The 5,000-nt window shown below is 51.1% G+C and overlaps 1 non-coding gene across 1 annotated transcript in view; it reads left to right on the top strand.

The window, feature by feature from the left end:
* Positions 1 to 3,668: 3,668 nt before the first annotated feature.
* The window catches only part of LOC126432689 (small subunit ribosomal RNA), a 1,909-nt gene continuing 577 nt past the window's right edge, over positions 3,669 to 5,000 (top strand). Inside the window, exon 1 of the ribosomal RNA XR_007578152.1 lies at positions 3,669 to 5,000. This exon is cut by the window's right edge and continues 577 nt beyond it. This is a non-coding gene — a ribosomal RNA (small subunit ribosomal RNA).

The raw sequence follows: 5,000 nt of genomic DNA, 5'->3' as shown, positions 1-5,000 counted from the left end.
TACGTTGTACCTTAACCTAACCTACGTTGTACCTTAACCTAACCTACGTTGTACCTTAACCTAACCTACGTTGTACCTTAACCTAACCTACGTTGTACCTTAACCTAACCTACGTTGTACCTTAACCTAACCTACGTTGTACCTTAACCTAACCTACGTTGTACCTTAACCTAACCTACGTTGTGCCTTAACCTAACCTACGTTGTGCCTTAACCTAACCTACGTTGTGCCTTAACCTAACCTACGTTGTGCCTTAACCTAACCTACGTTGTGCCTTAACCTAACCTACGTTGTGCCTTAACCTAACCTACGTTGTGCCTTAACCTAACCTATGTTGTGCCTTAACCTAACCTATGTTGTGCCTTAACCTAACCTATGTTGTGCCTTAACCTAACCTATGTTGTGCCTTAACCTAACCTATGTTGTGCCTTAACCTAACCTATGTTGTGCCTTAACCTAACCTATGTTGTGCCTTAACCTAACCTATGTTGTGCCTTAACCTAACCTATGTTGTGCCTTAACCTAACCTATGTTGTGCCTTAACCTAACCTATGTTGTGCCTTAACCTAACCTATGTTGTGCCTTAACCTAACCTATGTTGTGCCTTAACCTAACCTATGTTGTGCCTTAACCTAACCTACGTTGTGCCTTAACCTAACCTACGTTGTGCCTTAACCTAACCTACGTTGTGCCTTAACCTAACCTACGTTGTGCCTTAACCTAACCTACGTTGTGCCTTAACCTAACCTACGTTGTGCCTTAACCTAACCTACGTTGTGCCTTAACCTAACCTACGTTGTGCCTTAACCTAACCTACGTTGTGCCTTAACCTAACCTACGTTGTGCCTTAACCTAACCTACGTTGTGCCTTAACCTAACCTATGTTGTGCCTTAACCTAACCTATGTTGTGCCTTAACCTAACCTATGTTGTGCCTTAACCTAACCTATGTTGTGCCTTAACCTAACCTATGTTGTGCCTTAACCTAACCTATGTTGTGCCTTAACCTAACCTATGTTGTGCCTTAACCTAACCTATGTTGTGCCTTAACCTAACCTATGTTGTGCCTTAACCTAACCTATGTTGTGCCTTAACCTAACCTATGTTGTGCCTTAACCTAACCTACGTTGTGCCTTAACCTAACCTACGTTGTGCCTTAACCTAACCCATATTGTACCTTAACCTAACCCATATTGTACCTTAACCTAACCCATATTGTACCTTAACCTAACCCATATTGTACCTTAACCTAACCCATATTGTACCTTAACGTAACCTAATTTGTGCCTTAACGTAACCTAATTTGTGCCTTAACGTAACCTAATTTGTGCCTTAACGTAACCTAATTTGTGCCTTAACGTAACCTAATTTGTGCCTTAACGTAACCTAATTTGTGCCTTAACGTAACCTAATTTGTGCCTTAACGTAACCTAATTTGTGCCTTAACGTAACCTAATTTGTGCCTTAACGTAACCTAATTTGTGCCTTAACGTAACCTAATTTGTGCCTTAACGTAACCTAATTTGTGCCTTAACGTAACCTAATTTGTGCCTTAACGTAACCTAATTTGTGCCTTAACGTAACCTAATTTGTGCCTTAACGTAACCTAATTTGTGCCTTAACGTAACCTAATTTGTGCCTTAACGTAACCTAATTTGTGCCTTAACGTAACCTAATTTGTGCCTTAACGTAACCCATGTTGTGCCTTAACGTAACCCATGTTGTGCCTTAACGTAACCCAATTTGTGCCTTAACGTAACCCATGTTGTGCCTTAACCTAACCTATATTGTGCCTTAACCTAACCTATATTGTGCCTCAACCTAACCTATATTGCGCCTTAACCTGACGCACGTTGTCGCTGAACCTGCTCTGTAATTGTTATGCAACTCGTTAAATTAGTGTAGTGTTGCCTAACCGCAACCCTCGCAATATAGTTCGCTATTCGCACTGCCCGGTCCCCTGTGTATCGCGTCATGTTAAACACCTTGCAGGTGTTGCTGACTTTCCACATGCTCCTGCTATACACTGTAATGTGGATAGCAGCAGGACGTACATGCCCCCCCCCCTTCCCCCCTGCCTTCGCAAGCTGGTCGTTGAGAAGTTTGCATGTTCAATGCCCTTCGCATGCCGACGTACTCAGCCTACGTTGTGGTACGGCCTGTCACCTGTCCGCCGATGTACGCAAAACCCACAAACTGTACTGCACATTGGTCCGTATGTACTGAATGATACATCGTGGCACATGTGTGACCGTACGACGACTGCGCCTAGCAACGGCAGACCATACAGTCCAAATATTGTGCACGCAGCTACGTGTCGTCTCCCTATAAGAGCTGGATTGCAGTGTGGTACGCCATTCAGACGTGTGGGAGGAACGGACGCCCTGGATGGCGATCAGCATGAGCAGTCTGTTGATGTAGTGGAGCGTGTATTCGGACGTAGTCGTCTCTTCTCACACACCGTGATAGCATGTTGCACCGCGTTCCACATCTGCGACATCCTGCAGAGGCCGGCTGACAGTCGTTCGCGCAATGGACACCGCATACGTACGGGGGCTACCTTCCACGTGTTCTCGAGGCGTGCACATGTTGTTGCGTCTATGTGGGCAGACGTAGTGTGTTGTGACACCTGACACAGGCATGCAATACTCGTTGCAAATGGCGATGGACGTCTACGTTTGCTGGTGACGTTACGCAAATGAACAACAGGTAACCCGTTGTGGTGCGGTTGTTCTCGCTAGAGGTGAATCAGTGTTGGCGACGATCGGTCGAGCTATTAACCGGTTGTTTCAGGGATACCCACCATGCCCACGAACGTGAAAGGGGACCCACCATGCCCACGAACGCGAAAGGGGATCTGGGTGTGAGGCGATACGCGGCGGTGGCTGGGTGGGACCGTCCCCGGCCGGTGAGGGGGGGCCGCCCGGCGTGCTGGCAGCGCGGTGCGTGGGCGCACGCGCTACAGCCGGCTGGTGGGGGCGGCCAGTGGCAGGCGCGCCGGCCGACGGACGCGGCAGGCGGCGCAGCTGCGCGCCGGCGCCCCCTGCTCGCGGCGCCTTGCGGCCAAAGTAGGTCCTCGCGGGCCCGGTGCGAAGCGCGGTGGCCATCTGCAGTGTGCTGGTCCGATTGAGGACTGTGTGCGCTGAGGATGCGCCGCCGCCCGGCGCTCGGCGCCGCGACGCCGTCTGCTGCTCGGTCGCCCCAGCGGTTCTCGCAGGTGGTTTGTATCGCAGCTGTGCGGACGTGTTGGCGCGTGCGCTGTGCTGGGAGAGTTCGCTTCGGCACCCAAGTGGGGCTTTTGTCCTTCTGTGGCGCTGGCGTTGGAGCTGCCGGTCACCGTAGGTGGCGCGTGTTGTCTCCCGCCGGCAATGCCACGACAGCACGCTCCCGGGCCTCTGTCGGCAGCGGCAAGCTCAGTTGGGAGCACGGGTGGTCGCACCTAAAGCGTCTACTCGCCTAACTCCGGGCGATTGCGCCTCTCTCGAACCCGACCAAGTACTTAGGACGGCGCTGCGCGCCGCCGGGACCTGAGAGGGTTTCGAGGTGTGTTGTGCAGGGGAGCTCAGCCTCCTCCTGTTTGCAGAATAATTGAGCGGACGCTTGCGTGTTCGCGCGGGCCCCCGGGACACACTCCCGGGCGGCCGGCTGCTCAGCTCTAGTTGACGCAGCTCCCTGGTTGATCCTGCCAGTAGTCATATGCTTGTCTCAAAGATTAAGCCATGCATGTCTCAGTACAAGCCGCATTAAGGTGAAACCGCGAATGGCTCATTAAATCAGTTATGGTTCCTTAGATCGTACCCACGTTACTTGGATAACTGTGGTAATTCTAGAGCTAATACATGCAAACAGAGTCCCGACCAGAGATGGAAGGGACGCTTTTATTAGATCAAAACCAATCGGTCGGCTCGTCCGGTCCGTTTGCCTTGGTGACTCTGAATAACTTTGGGCTGATCGCACGGTCCTCGTACCGGCGACGCATCTTTCAAATGTCTGCCTTATCAACTGTCGATGGTAGGTTCTGCGCCTACCATGGTTGTAACGGGTAACGGGGAATCAGGGTTCGATTCCGGAGAGGGAGCCTGAGAAACGGCTACCACATCCAAGGAAGGCAGCAGGCGCGCAAATTACCCACTCCCGGCACGGGGAGGTAGTGACGAAAAATAACGATACGGGACTCATCCGAGGCCCCGTAATCGGAATGAGTACACTTTAAATCCTTTAACGAGTATCTATTGGAGGGCAAGTCTGGTGCCAGCAGCCGCGGTAATTCCAGCTCCAATAGCGTATATTAAAGTTGTTGCGGTTAAAAAGCTCGTAGTTGGATTTGTGTCCCACGCTGTTGGTTCACCGCCCGTCGGTGTTTAACTGGCATGTATCGTGGGACGTCCTGCCGGTGGGGCGAGCCGAAGGCGTGCGACCGCCTCGTGCGTGCTCGTGCGTCCCGAGGCGGACCCCGTTGAAATCCTACCAGGGTGCTCTTTATTGAGTGTCTCGGTGGGCCGGCACGTTTACTTTGAACAAATTAGAGTGCTTAAAGCAGGCAAGCCCGCCTGAATACTGTGTGCATGGAATAATGGAATAGGACCTCGGTTCTATTTTGTTGGTTTTCGGAACCCGAGGTAATGATTAATAGGGACAGGCGGGGGCATTCGTATTGCGACGTTAGAGGTGAAATTCTTGGATCGTCGCAAGACGAACAGAAGCGAAAGCATTTGCCAAGTATGTTTTCATTAATCAAGAACGAAAGTTAGAGGTTCGAAGGCGATCAGATACCGCCCTAGTTCTAACCATAAACGATGCCAGCCAGCGATCCGCCGCAGTTCCTCCGATGACTCGGCGGGCAGCCTCCGGGAAACCAAAGCTTTTGGGTTCCGGGGGAAGTATGGTTGCAAAGCTGAAACTTAAAGGAATTGACGGAAGGGCACCACCAGGAGTGGAGCCTGCGGCTTAATTTGACTCAACACGGGAAACCTCACCAGGCCCGGACACCGGAAGGATTGA

The sequence above is a fragment of the Schistocerca serialis genome, unplaced genomic scaffold (genome assembly GCF_023864345.2).
Source record: "Schistocerca serialis cubense isolate TAMUIC-IGC-003099 unplaced genomic scaffold, iqSchSeri2.2 HiC_scaffold_115, whole genome shotgun sequence".
In the NCBI taxonomy this organism is placed as follows: Eukaryota; Metazoa; Arthropoda; class Insecta; order Orthoptera; family Acrididae; genus Schistocerca; species Schistocerca serialis.
Note: the sequence above shows the minus strand (reverse complement) of the source record. Positions and strands in the feature narration are given on the sequence as shown.